The 14720-nt window shown below is 29.9% G+C and overlaps 1 protein-coding gene across 1 annotated transcript in view; it reads right to left on the bottom strand.

Moving 5' to 3' along the window:
* Positions 1 to 14720, bottom strand: part of LOC148234210 (uncharacterized) — a 367579-nt gene that overhangs the window by 48995 nt on the left and 303864 nt on the right. The window contains exon 5 of the mRNA XM_088188112.1: positions 13770 to 13847. The gene's annotated coding sequence lies outside the window, so the exon portion shown is untranslated. The remainder of the gene's footprint in view (positions 1 to 13769; positions 13848 to 14720) is intronic.

The following is a 14720-nucleotide window of genomic DNA, read 5'->3' as shown; positions in this document are numbered from 1 at the left end:
AATAATTTAATTAATTTCAATTAACTATAATTTTTAAATTAAAATCTATTTTTATGTTGATAAATAAATATAGAGCTAAAACAAGCACTCTACAATATTGCAGTAAAAGTAACATAGAGCTTATTTTAAATATTGACACTTCGCTCGTTTCAATCAAAATCTAGTATTAATAACTCTTTCCATCGCAGAAGTGTTTGAATGCCAATATTTATTAGTCGTTTTAATATTCGACTCATCTATTTTGCTGTCAATCATATATAATTATATATAAATAATATACATATGCTTATAAATTGAATTAAAATCCTAAATTGTAAAATCCGTTATAATTGTAAATTATATTTTTTCACTTATTTCATAATACTTAATAATTTCACCCACATGTAGAAATATGGCAGTCAAAGTATTAAGAATGGCTAAAAAGAAATGGTATGAAAAATTGATAGATGAAATACAAAATGATCCAAATAAGATGTGGAAATCAATAAAACATTTAATTAATCCAACTCAGAAAAACAACATAATAAAAATGGAAATTAATGGAAATATATATCAAGATCCTTATATAATAGCAGAAAAAAATAAATACATATTACATTTAGAGCATAGAAGAAATTGTGAATTCAATACCAAGGATTAGTAATTTAGTACAATATAATAATAAAGCAATAATTGTAAAATTTAGTAAATTTAAATCAGTATCATTAGATGAAATTCATAACATAATATGTAAATTTAAAAAAGGAACTAGTACTGATGAACTAGATATAAATATAATTAAAGAAACATGGGAAATAATAGGAACTAAATTAAATTATTTAATAAATAAAGCACTCTCCTTAGGAGAAATGCCTGAAAATTTAAAGATTGCTACTATTGTACCTATACCTAAAATAAAAAATAGTAAAAAAGTTAAAGAAATGAGACCAATCAACATGCTACCGTGTATAGAAAAAATAATAGAAGAAGTAGTAATCAAACAATTAAAGGAATTTATTACTTCTCAAAACATAATATGTGAACAACAATCGGGATTCAGAGAAAAGCATTCCACTGAAACTGCATTACAAGTAGTGATAAATGATTGGCTGTTGGCTAAGGATACAAACAAAATGATTGGAGCAGTTTTCTTGGATTTCAAGAGAGTCTTCGAAACAATAGACAGAAAAATAATGTTAAAGAAATTGGAGAGTATAGGTATAAGTGATATAGTTTTAAGATGGTTTAATAATTACTTATATAAAATAAAACAAAAAGTTTAAATAAATAATGTATATTCTGAAGAGAAATTAGTGTCTTATGGAGTACCACAAGGGTCCAAATTGGGACCATTGTTATTTGTTTTGTATATTAATGATATAGTTAATAACGTGAAAAAATGTAAAATTCATCTATTTGCGGATGACACATTAATGTATTGCATAGGTGATAACATTAAAGAAATTGTAAATAATTTAAATAATGAATTAAGTATATTAGAAATATGGTTAAAGAATAATGTACTTAAATTAAATGAGAATAAAACTAAATGTATGTTTATTAATTATAAAAATGTTTTAGATAATAGTACCAAAATAGTAATAAATAACTCTAGTATAGAAATAGTGGATAATATAAAATATTTAGGAGTAATCGTTGATACAAAATTAAATTTTAAAGAACATTGTAATTACATATTAAAAAAAATTAGTAGAAAAATAGGTTTATTATCTAGATTAAGAAATATATTAAGTATAATACAAAAAAAATAATTTACAATAGTATAATATTGCCCCATTTTAATTATTGTGCAACACTATTAAATATGTTAAGTAAATTAGATAAACAAATGTTGCAAAAATTACAAAATAGGGCAATGAGAGTAATCTTAAATAAAAATAGATTAACTAATTGTAAAAGTATGATTGATAGATTAGAATGGTTGAATGTTCAAGAAATATTGAGTATGAATGTTTTAGTATTTATATATAAGTTAGAAAATAATATGTTACCCGAATATTTTAATAAGTATTTAATAAGAAATAAAGATGTACATAAATATAATACTAGAAATAGAGAAAATTTAAAGATAATTAAGTATAAGAAAACGAGTACGGCTAGGGGAGTTATGTACGGAGGTTTTGATTTATATAATAGTCTTCCAAGAGAAATCCGAAACAGCAAAAATATAACGGGTTTCATAAATGGAATAAAAAAACACCTTCGTACATATAGAAATTAATTATAATATTAAGTCTTTATTATTGTATATTTTTATTTTTTTTATTAATTATAATATTAAGTCTTTATTATTGTATATTTAAATTTGTTATATGTAAAAATTAGCTATTAAGCTAAATAAATTAATAAAATAAATAAATAAATAATAATTAAAATAAGATAAAAATAGCTTACTTAAACCAAAAATTTGAACAAATCTCTTATTGCTTTTTATAAAAAAATATTGCAACTTTCGGACACAGCTTTACAAGAAAATAAAACAAATACTATTTTAAACTAATTTATATAGCAGTCATATAATACCATAGAGCAGATAAAATTGTATATAATAGACATAAATTTAAGGAATTTAAAGAGTTTAAGAAAGTCAAAGAAGCGTTTAAATTAAATGGCCTCACTAATATTCATGACGAAAAGAAAAATAATAATTAAAAATTATTAAAATATTTTTTTTATTTAATATTTTACGTTTACCATATGTTTGGGAAATCTTAAAAAAAATTAGGCGATTTTTTTCTGAAGAGGGTGCTTAAAATTTAAAAATCTTATAAAACAATATGTAACATTCTACCGAATGATAAATAGAAAATTTATAATGAATCAAATTAATAGTAATACATAAGACGCGAAATATATATATTATATATGTGTGTATATATATATATATATATATATATACATATATATATTTTCAGATTGTGTATTTGAGATATTCGCTTGTTCCGGTCCGTATTGAAATCAAGTTTTGCCTTGTATTGAATAATTGAAGTGTTGATTCAAACAGCATGGTAGATATTGAAATTGCGGATAAATGAAGTGAGAGTGGATGAAGCCGAGAATGGAAATTGAAATGAAAAGATTATGAGAAACGGCTCGGTGACGACGACCACAATGAAAAAAGGGTGGCGCATTTTTATTTTATTTTTTATTACTGTCCACGTTATAAATGATTTAATTTAAAGGTAGATACTTTAAGCCCAATCATAAGATCGGTACAAATTATCCATAAGAAATAAATCTGTATAGCTAAAAGTATTTAAATATTTTATATAGAAATCTATACAAGTTTGTCCTTTGTAATTCTTAAACTAAATTTAGAAAGAGAGTCGACTTACATTTAATCGATTTTTAGTAGATTAGCAGGTCTCTATTAGTAAGATTTGATTTCTGATAAGTTAATAAATTCTATATTGTTAACAGGCAATACTTATGGCAAGCAACTGTTCATAATGCAATGTCTGTTATTATATATAAGTCACTCGGAACAGAACGATCTAGATGATTTTTTTGCTGCAATAATGGTTTTAATTTATTTTGCGGTAACCAAGCTTCTTCAGCCAAATAACCGACTGCATCACAATCATTGTCACGCGATCGTTGTGAAAGATAGTATCCCCAAATATCAATAAATAAAAAAATACCTTTTTTTAGCATTTATATGGTTTGATCGCCATTATCCTCATCCTTCATACGTACTAAGTATGAAGATTGAGGTTAATGTCGTTAGATGTGCATTTAATCGGAAGCAATGATAATGTTTATGTATTATAAAAGGAAAAACTCACTTTTCGGCCTCGGAACCCGTTGATGGGAATACAAAATTTGAAGATTTCATTATGAAGATTGTTTTATGCTTGTTTATCTAGTTTAATCAATGTATTCTATTAATCCTCAACACAATATGTATATATTTCATTTTTATAGGTATAACACACCTAGTTAATTTGCAATCCGATTATTTATATTCAGTCAAATGACGAATTACTGAAAATTATTGTCGCGTAGCAAAATTTTATTTATAAGTAATAATTATTTAAAACTGTTGTCAGGTTGATGTCGGCCATCTTGTTTTATATTTGAATGCTTGTTTTTCATTGGTCGAAACAACCGAATGTATTACCGGCGGCTCAAAAATCAATCAGAGCAAATTCAATTTTTATTTTAATTATTATAATTAAATATATTTCTTTTGTTTATGTGTATTATTATACATCGTACAAAGCGCGATGGCCCTCCACAACACAGACATCTCGTGGCCACGAAGGGAAATCTTCTGGCGTTCGAGAGATACTGCGCCGCATATGGCGCCCGCACAGACGTCCGTCCTCAATAGGACCACCTATTAGCCCCTTAAGGGCCACCCGCGAGCTCTCTTCTCTCATCGGAGCGAGCTAGGCAGCAGGGAAAAAAAATTAAAAAGAGGAAATAAACAAAACAAGCACAAAGGATGAGTTGATGAAATAAATATTTTTCTTTCCAGGATGCGTAAAATCATTTCTCTCCCGCAGAGACCCCAGGTACGCGGAGCGCGACTGCCCGCATACCTTCCCTCCCCCCACATCCCCTATCCAACCTCCGTCTCCAAAAAAGATAGTGATGCCGGAGACCATCAGTAGATAAATCGCGACGGTCTACCCGTCCAGGTCGTTCACGTGACGACCTAGGAAGGAGGCCTGGTCTAGCGCCTGTATGCGCAGTATGCAGGCGCGAAAGCCAGGCTAGGTACATCCGGTCGCTCATGGGCCGAAACTCCTGAGCCTGATGCGACCGTGGAAGGAGGGCGTGGGCCCATGGACCTTCCACATCGTACAAAGCGATCGATTTATATAGTAGAGAATTGAAGGGAGAATGTTTAATTTTCCTGTGTGTGTGAATGTTTATATATAAGATGTTTCATGTGAATATTGTAAAACGCTCTATTGTGTAACAGCAAAAAATTATAATACTCGCTTTAGAATTAATATTTCGAAGCTTGCGTGAGCAAGAATACAAGAAGAAAGCAAATAAGAAGTATCATAAAAACTGGATCCAGATAGCGTAACAGTTGGCAGCATTGGTTTGTTCTCGACTCGTTTTCTTTATTGCTTTGGCAATAAGTAATATTTTGGCCCTGACCGGTCATCACGTGTCGCATGAATAACTTGAACAAAGTGAAAACACGTGCTTATACGGTAGTGCGTAGTCGTCACACGTGGGGTTCGAAAAGCGACACCTGGGCACTCTGGCTTTGTTTCGCCGGCTTTTTTGTGTGTGCCGGTTTTAATTGAAAAAAGTTTCGCTCAGGTCTATATTTACACATATGGGGCAGGAAGGTCTGGGCTTAAGCCCCGAGGGTTATACTTTAAAAGATCCCAAAACGCACTAATTTATATTTTTAAAAGTATTTTTGGAAGGTGATAAAATATTAATTGTTGTGGAAGTATATCGCATATGTAACTGACGTGGGAAAATTGCTAGAATTTGTATCAATATTAGTACTCTTCTTTGAGTGCTGTACTGTGTTTTTAGTATATAATTAAACCTAAATCTATATATTTTAGTATACTTCAATAAATGCCACAAGTTTAAGTTATTCTAAAAATATATTTTTTAAATAGGTAAATATTATTTATAAAGGTTTTTCATTCAATAACTTTCTCAAGGTTCTCATCTCAATCCATTAAAGTTTATTCTGTTTAATAATTATATTAAGTAATAAAGTTGTTTTAAATTCTAAATTCATATTTTTCGTAGATTACCTTAAAGCAGGTATAACAAACCTTTCTATTAGGCCGCTTTCAAGAAAACGTTAAGAAAATATTTTTAATAAAAAAATCTATTAATAAAAATCACAAATTTATAAATTTATATTTATTGTTAAAAAACAGAATACTGAAAATCACAGGAATGTTATACATATTTAATTGAATCATATTATGTTATTTTTTAATTTTGTGTCACACAGCCATGTATCTACAAGAAACATTCATAATAATCTCTCGTATACCTTACATCCCAACGATCGTGTTCTAAATTTAAGGAATACAAAAAAAAAAATTTCCAGACTGCTTTTCACATCACTTCAACACTCGTATGGATTTTTTTAAAATTTAATGAGGTTGTAAAATTAACTATGTATATGTATATATATATATACTTCGTTACCAGCATTCCATTTAAAATCTATAAATTGCATTAATAATGTAAAGGGTCACTAATGACAAAATAAATATTGACTTTTTTATCGAAATAAGATCAAACATTTGGTTCTGCACTGGTATGAGTAGTCACGAGATGGTTTACCATATATTATATTTACCATATCGAAAGATTTAAAAGCAGCTCTTTTACTTTTAAAATAACAATCTTTCTTTTTTTGTAACGACAAGGAATCATGTAATATAATACATTAAGGAAATTTCAAATAAGAGTATCAAATGATGCAAACAAAACAGAAAACGTGTGAATTTTATTCTAATTAATTCAAAATTAAGCAGTTTATTTTACTTATGATTCTTAAGTTACTTAAATATCTTGAATATATCATATTTGTTATGTTTGTCTTATTGTATACAAATTTTATGAATATGAATAATATCGTAATCTTGAAATCTCGCAATTGAATTATTTAGTTTGATAATAATAGCTAAGACCTAGAAAGAAACATTTCAATAAAACTTTATCGTAATTGAGCCGTCGAACTGCTGTATGGTAGAGAAAATCAGGATATTCGGTTTCTTTTTCTGATAAAAAAATCTACGGAACTGACACTTCAATAACACATGATAGATTGAGATATTTACCACAAAGTACTTGCTGGTGTATAATACAATGAACACTCTAGAGGTTTGGAATACTTTGTATTTTCACAAGCTTTATAAACTTTTTAACTTAGCCTTATCTTGTTTTGCACATATTTTAACCACCATCGGATGTAATTTTTTAGGGGGCGTTGGTTGACCTCGTGGCCAATGAGACTCTTAGGTGAATCTTATTAGATTGTTTATTAAGTTATAATTACAATTTTGACTATGGACGATTACGGCGTGACGTTTCTCGCGATGAAGGTGTGCAGCTGATGATTTGTGGTTGCGTGCGGTGAGTGTCAGGTGTGATCTTCAGGTCTGTCGGTGAGGGCGCGTGGCTGGTTCCTCCGGATGGCTGCTGGTAGATCTTGGCTCTCTGAAAGTCTGCGTCGCTGGCTCTGCTGTCTGGTGACGTCTCCTGTCTCGTGCCTCGGACCGTCTGCCCTCTCTTCGTCGGAATCCGGGCTTATATCATCGATCTCCTAGCCAATCGCTGCAGTGGCTTCTTACTATTTGAGAAATCGGATGTGTATTTCCGAAAGCGAGGTTTTTGCTTGGCTCCAGACTTTCAAATTCTTCGGAAAGCGTTTGCATTGTGGTGATTGATTGCGTCCGTACCGTTTTGTCACAAAAGGGATTCTCTTAACGACCCGTGTTGTGTGGTCAAAAGAAATCCCTCTTGTGCCATGATGTTTGTCTCATTGTTAATGAATGAACGTTTTTGATCACGTTCACTAAAAATGAGACAATCGCCCTTTTAAATGTGCCTATATGTGTGGTCGCCACAATTTATTTTAGTTGATTTTATTTCATATTATACTTTATTACGTTTTATCAACTATAAAAAAAGTCACGAAACTAATGACAGATGTGTCTATGAGATTGATATACTTCTACAAGTTCCTGCTGGTGAATAGTACGATAATAATCAGATTTTTATCTGCAAATATATTTACCACCATCGGATGCTCATTTTATTTGTTAACTTTTTTTCAACTTTACTAAAAATATTCTCATCTTGAGTTGATATATGCAGACTATTTATAAAATATATAAACAAAACGGTGACTCCTTGAATAAACAGTAGCAACTGAGCAGTATCAAACTGATGGATCCAAAGTGCCACCGAAAATCTAAGGGCAAAGATATTCACTTAAAATCATTTACTTTGCTATTAATGTTACTCACAATGTGCTCAATATTTCTAGCATCTGTTCTCCCAGAAAATCTGATAAATAAATATATTTTCACTGGATATATTTTTTGGTTCAAGCATGACTTAATTAGTTTACCTTCGGTAAGCAGGTTTTTTGTGTTAGTTGATGTTAAATGAAATACTCAAGAACTGATTGCCTCATTAAAAAAAAACGTGAATAACGGTATTTCTATAGCTAGATTCTTATTGTATTATGTATGGAACGTGTGACAAACGAGGCTGTTTTTGGTACTAATATTTTTAGAAGAAAGTATCTAATGAGTGCAATAACAACTTTGTTGATTTATGCGCAGTTCGATGTATAAGATTCTTCAAATTACTAATCAGAGCAAATTCAATGGATGTATTAAAGTAGTATTATAGTTAAGACACATTAAAAGCTCTTTCACTTTACAAGTAAAAGAAAACACATTCAGAAGCTTCTAAAACGTCTCAAAAAGACCTTCGTCTGAATCGAACATATTACGAATATATCCATTACGAGCACGGCTTAAAACCAGATCAGTATTTTCAATTTAAATGAAAAACTGTATTTACTGTGTAAAATTAATTATAAGAACAACATCTTGAGTTTCCATTATTATTTTATTTTATTATATCTTTTGAACCTTACACCAAACGTTTGAGCTTATTAAGGCTCATCCGTTTAGGAATTCCTACAAACGACTGCGTGCATATTTAAAGAGAGCGCGAAAGAGGAAAAGCGTCTCGTGCCGCATCAGTCATTCTCAACGATTCGCTGTTCAGGATATGAATTTTCCGGACGAGGAGTTAAAGAGAAAGTGAAAAAAAACAACATGGAAAAACGACCCCTCTTCCCGAGAGCCTAAATGCGATTGGCGCACGGCCAATAACTCATTGTGAAGTGTGACCTCTTATCATTAAGGTTAGTGAATTCTGATCGTGACTTGATTTATCTTCCCGTACTGCCGGCGAACTAATTTGTTAAGTTACTTTGAAAAGAGTGTCCGGGGAATGGGTCACGGATAGCGAAATATGGGACGATAAACTTTTTGCATGAAGTATTATTATGACGACGGTCGTCGATTTGTTCATTTTCGAAGATTTCTTCTGTACGAGCGCTTTCGTCACTTTACGTTATTTGGCGAAAAGTTGGAAAGCCATTCATACTTTTTCAAGAAAAAAAGTTTCTTCTGCAAAACGGCTGCGTCCAACGTGACGGAAAACTCGTTTCGGAAAATTATTGTGCGCGCAACAATACACAACGATTCTATGTAATAACTGTTTGTTTTCCGCAAAATGCTAAGATTAATAATTGCGTAACGTTAATCCGACACTTTGCTTGCTTTTGTTACTGTACACATTAGCGTTATTAAACGAGTGCGTAATTATTTTATTTAAATTAAAGAATAAATCCATTGTATTTTTAATATCGGTGTTTAAGTTTTCCTGCTACTTTATAAATACTTAGTAACCATTTTATAATAGTAATTATGTAACAATTAATTAATTATGTAATCACAAAAAACACAAATACTTCAGCCGTTGATTAAATAATATGTTTTTCAATTTTAATATTGCTTAAATCTGATATCTGTTTCTATTGATTCTCAAAAAATATGTATTTTTGTTTAATTTTTGTGCATAAAACAAGTGCAAAAAAATTTCAACAAAGAAAAAAATAGCTATGGAAATATTTACAAATTTATTCATGAAATACTATTATTACTGCAAAGATTGCTTTATCATACTATTTGAGTGTTTTATAGTTATTTATATTCTCACAAAGCAATTGAAGTCGATAATTAAAAAATCATTACGTTATATGGCATACACCAATGACTCAATAATTCCTATTATTATTTTTCACTCAGTAAAATTCGTTGCAGCGCGTTATTACAATTCGGCCATGTACACTTTTTTCAATCTAGATTGCTTTAAATTTATTTCTTCCATATATAAATACTTTGTGCCTTCATACGTATGTACACATGTGTTCTTCTGTGTAAGTAAAAAAAAGCATAATTGTTATGTGCCTCTTATACGATTATTTTTATGTTACTTTTATCGCTTCAAAATAAAACTTTTCCCACTTGAACCATCACAACGAAGAAAGAGCTTTTTTCGTATCTTGTAGTATTATTTCTGAGAAAATTTTGAGTGCCGCCGTAAAAAAAACCATTTTACATACGCAACAAATAATTATTGTTCGCTTCAAGAAAAGATCCTGAAATCAATTCGCAAAACCGAATATTTCTTACTAGAGTATATTTACCATCGTAACCATTCTGGCAATTACAATTTATGTTATTATAAAACAATAGTTTTAGCATAAAGCAGCCGACCCTTTAACCGCCGACGAGCTGAGATTTCCATAATAATAACATAAAAACGGTTTAGCTAATAAAACTTTATGTCGCGTATTATTGTACCTTATTAATAAAAGTCGCATTCCATGATATTTATGGCGATTACTTGCTATTACATATATTTTACTAAATGGTGTTATTTAACAAAATGTAATTGTATCTTATTTTATTTATACAATACATTAAACTTCTTACAAGGGTTAATTAAAGACTTGATCATTTAAAATCTATATATATAAATAGATATATACAAACAGATGTAAAATTAAATCAATAAAATAAATATTTAAAAGTATTTTTTTCTGGTTCATACACATTTCGGGATTACTTAATAATATTTAAAACAAATATCAGTCACTCAGATTATGGCTCTTCTTTCTACTCAACATTTATGAATGGCCTTTTTGCCTCATCCTAATCCGTATTGTATTTTAATTTTTAATGAATAATCTTCCCATATATCACATGGCGAGTATATATTTTTTTAATAAAATCTCCGGATGAAGGCTTCCACAATAATTTTACCCGAATTCAATTCATCTCCCAAAAATATAAAACAACAACACAGCAATCAATCGCTCATTCTGTGTTGCGTGCCGAATGAAATTAACAAAAAACACATACACACACACGACATGAATTTACAAAATCAAATTGACAGGTTATGAATTATTCACGTTGGCGTTTGACAGGTTAGCGCCTGTCATGTGAAACGTAGCTATACAGTAATTACTTAGTCGTCCCATACGTATCGTGATTACGGGAAACAATTTACTAGCGGCTGTGTAAATCAAAGGTTTAGATTTATGCGTCCTACCCATTCATATTAGTGAGGCATTGTTTTTGGATGTTGGTCGCTATTTGTTTCCGTATTGTGGACAGTTGTGTTGCTCCAATCAAGGATGTCGTGTATTTATATGTATCGCGATTATACGCTACAGATCAGTGATGAGCAAACTTTTGAGGATTGCGGTTTTTGTCAATATTAAAAAATCGTGTTAAAAGTTGTAAACGTTGCTAGAATAATATTATCATATTAAAGAGTTCTGAAGGCCTTTAGCCATAGAAAGATTAAAACAATGCATACAAGTGGTTAATACTAAATAAATCTTAAAGCGTGAATAATACAAAAACAACGTTTAATTATGAACATTGTTATATGGCATTGTTCTTTTTTAACCCTTAGACCGCCGACCGGTAAATTCTTAATTACTCGCTGTACGCCATGCGTTTTTAGCGATATAATTTTTTGGCTACTTACTCTGTTTAACACATCATTACAGCCAAAATACTCAATTTTTATACTTTAAAATTATATATGTATGATAAACATGATTTAAACATTCTAATTATATCAATAAACAAACATTTTTAGTCGTATTGTTGGAAATATGGAGTGAACAAAACTAAATCTATTGGTCGGTCCGCGTGTTGGCTCGCGTACACACACCTACACACACATGTACGTGCGCGGCACTATACAAGCGAACGACAAGCAGGGTCATGCTCACACTGAGACAATTTTAATATATAAATCTGCAACGCATTTTTTCTTCGTCTGACCTACATCCTGTTATAAAAATTTACAAATCGACAAGATTTCTTTGATGCATACAAAATCATATATATCGTACACAAAAATAACCCTAATAACCAAACCGTTTGTTTTTGATCAATGGTGTTTGCAATTGGTTGTTGTTGAAGGTTGTCATATTTCTTTATATATAAAAATAATAAATAATAAAACTTGATAGCAAGATACGATGTTACATTTAACTATATATAATTATATGTATAATTTATAATATATACATATTCTTCTTCTTCTTCCACGGCACTACAACCGGTGATCGGTTTTGGCCTTTCCACCTAATTTCTTGTAGGGCTTCTAGATGTATCTTGAGTTTTAGTATTTCTTCCGCTATTGTTTGCATTTTTCCTGGTTGTAATATTGCACATTCCAGCTTCCAAAATTGAAGTCCAATCGTTTATCTAGATTTCGATCGTCTAGGTCAGGGTTTCCCAAACTTTTTGAGCGACGGAACACTTCGTAAATCCGAAAATTTTGGCGGAACACTTAGCTTATTTTGCTGTACCCAACTTCTAGGTACTAAAATCTTCGCCTTCATTATGAAGTAGAATATGTTCATTCTTTTAATTTACTCCAAATTTTTGTGAAATATCTATTTAGGCTCCATGGAACACATATTTTGGATTCGCGGAACACCAGTGTTCCGCGGAACATAGTTTGGGAAACCATGGTCTAGGTCATTATGAATCGGGGCGGATTTATTATTTCTTTGTGATTTTTTCATAACTATTTGGATTTATCCACGTTGGTTGGTTTGCTCCATGATAGAAACCCTCCTCCTTTATCCGGGCTTGGGACCGGCAAGAGTGCAACATATCTACACTCCAGGCGGAATATGTAATATATATTACACACACACACACACACACACATATATATATACAATAAATAATAAAATTTTCGACCATCGTGACGCATTGGGGTAACCTGTTAGGTCACGATGGTATTAATTTAATGTAAATAAATAAACACATTACAAATAAATTATAAAATAATAGAAGTAAAATAAAATGATTCTACGACAAGGAATCGTTTTTGTTATTATTATTATTATTTAATAATTACTAAGAGTTAATATTGATATTTTATTAATTATATCTTATTTATATTTATTTATAAGTATTTAATAGTAATTATAATTAATATTATTTAATTATTACAAACAATAAAAACCAATCACAAAAACAGTTGACAATATTAAAACAGTCGAAATAACGTATAAATATATTCACAAGTATTTACAAATCACAATTATCATTGAAATATTGATGACATAATTTAATTTCGATTCATAAATTAAAGTATAAAAAAACGAATTTCCGCGATGCGTTTGTGCTAACCCTAAAAGTGGTCTAAAGAAGCACGATCGAAACCGCGCGCGAAATACAAACGACTAAAATTAAGGCGTGACTTTATAATTATATATACCACTGTTTCATCGCAAATTCTATAAATAAAATCACTGAAATCGTTTACTAGGAACTCAAACTGATTTTTAAAACATGTATTGCCAACTTTTACCTTTCCGTTTCTTTAAAAAACGAAGGTTTTAACGAGCGCATCATATCATGCGCTTGGCGTTAGACAGTAGATTTAGTTGCGCATCATATCATGCGCTTGGCGTTGAAAGGATTAATTAAACAAATATTTATTTGTAACCACTCCGTTATTATTATAACATACAAAATAGCAATCACATCGCACTGTACGCTTTTTGCTAATTAATAACTTGTAATGGGAATATTTGTTCGAAATTGTTTTTATATGTTCTTCCTATACCATGTTTACACACATATACATACATCTTTCGCTAGCGAAGTTTATACAATAGTATTGTACGTACATACCTAAGCGTTTTCTGTCTCTTGGCAAATCGTTACGTTCCAAATCGTCGCAATTGTCGACTCTTTTTTAACGTCGTAGCTCTGGAACAAGAAAAATTACACCAATCAATAAACATACTATAGAAATAAAAGTTTGTGCTTTACCGACAATATATAAAATGTGTATTTATTATTTTTTTGTTATTTATTAACATGCAACTCTACAGTTCTAGATATATTATATAGCTTTAAACAGCCACTATCTTATCCTTGTTGTAATATAAAACTTTTTTTATTTGCCAGCGATATTCATTATGTTTCGTTTATTTTAAAATGATTATATACGCATATGTGTATGTTCATAATAATTTAATACCATTAGTAACTTTGCTAATTAAATTTGAAGCACATTAAAAAGGCAATTCAAACAAGATTTTACATGAGTAATTTGTAAACCATGAATACGGATTTATTTCCTTTTTGTATTACTTATAAAACGTACACGTTAAAATTAAAAGCAATAAATGTATGTATATCCATAGAGGGCATTGCTAATATATGTGTACGAGTACACGAGAACGTGTATTTTTTCTCCACAAAAACGCTAAGTAAATCTGATATGTTATATCAGTCTGCTTTTTGGGTTGATTTTTATTTAAATTTTCTTTTTGAATTTATATTAAAATTTTTATTATTTATAAAATAATAAATGTGTTTTTTTTTTTAGAAATTTAGTATAGCAATTATTTTTATTTTTTACTGATACAGTGTTCATCTTTAAAGGCTTATAAATAATATAAATAGTAAGGGTTGTATATTATAAATTATTTAGATGGATAAAAACATCCTAATTAAAAATTAATTCATTATTTTATATTTGTTAGCTTTAATAATTTATAGTCGATTATAAGTATTTTTTTCATACAAAACAGTGTTTTGGAAAGCTTCAAATAGTTCAAAATTTAGGTGTCTATA

The sequence above is a fragment of the Plectrocnemia conspersa genome, unplaced genomic scaffold (genome assembly GCF_051122295.1).
Source record: "Plectrocnemia conspersa isolate PC_06_02 unplaced genomic scaffold, ASM5112229v1 ptg000006l, whole genome shotgun sequence".
Taxonomy (NCBI): Eukaryota; Metazoa; Arthropoda; class Insecta; order Trichoptera; family Polycentropodidae; genus Plectrocnemia; species Plectrocnemia conspersa.
This window is presented reverse-complemented; position numbering and strand designations above follow the sequence as displayed.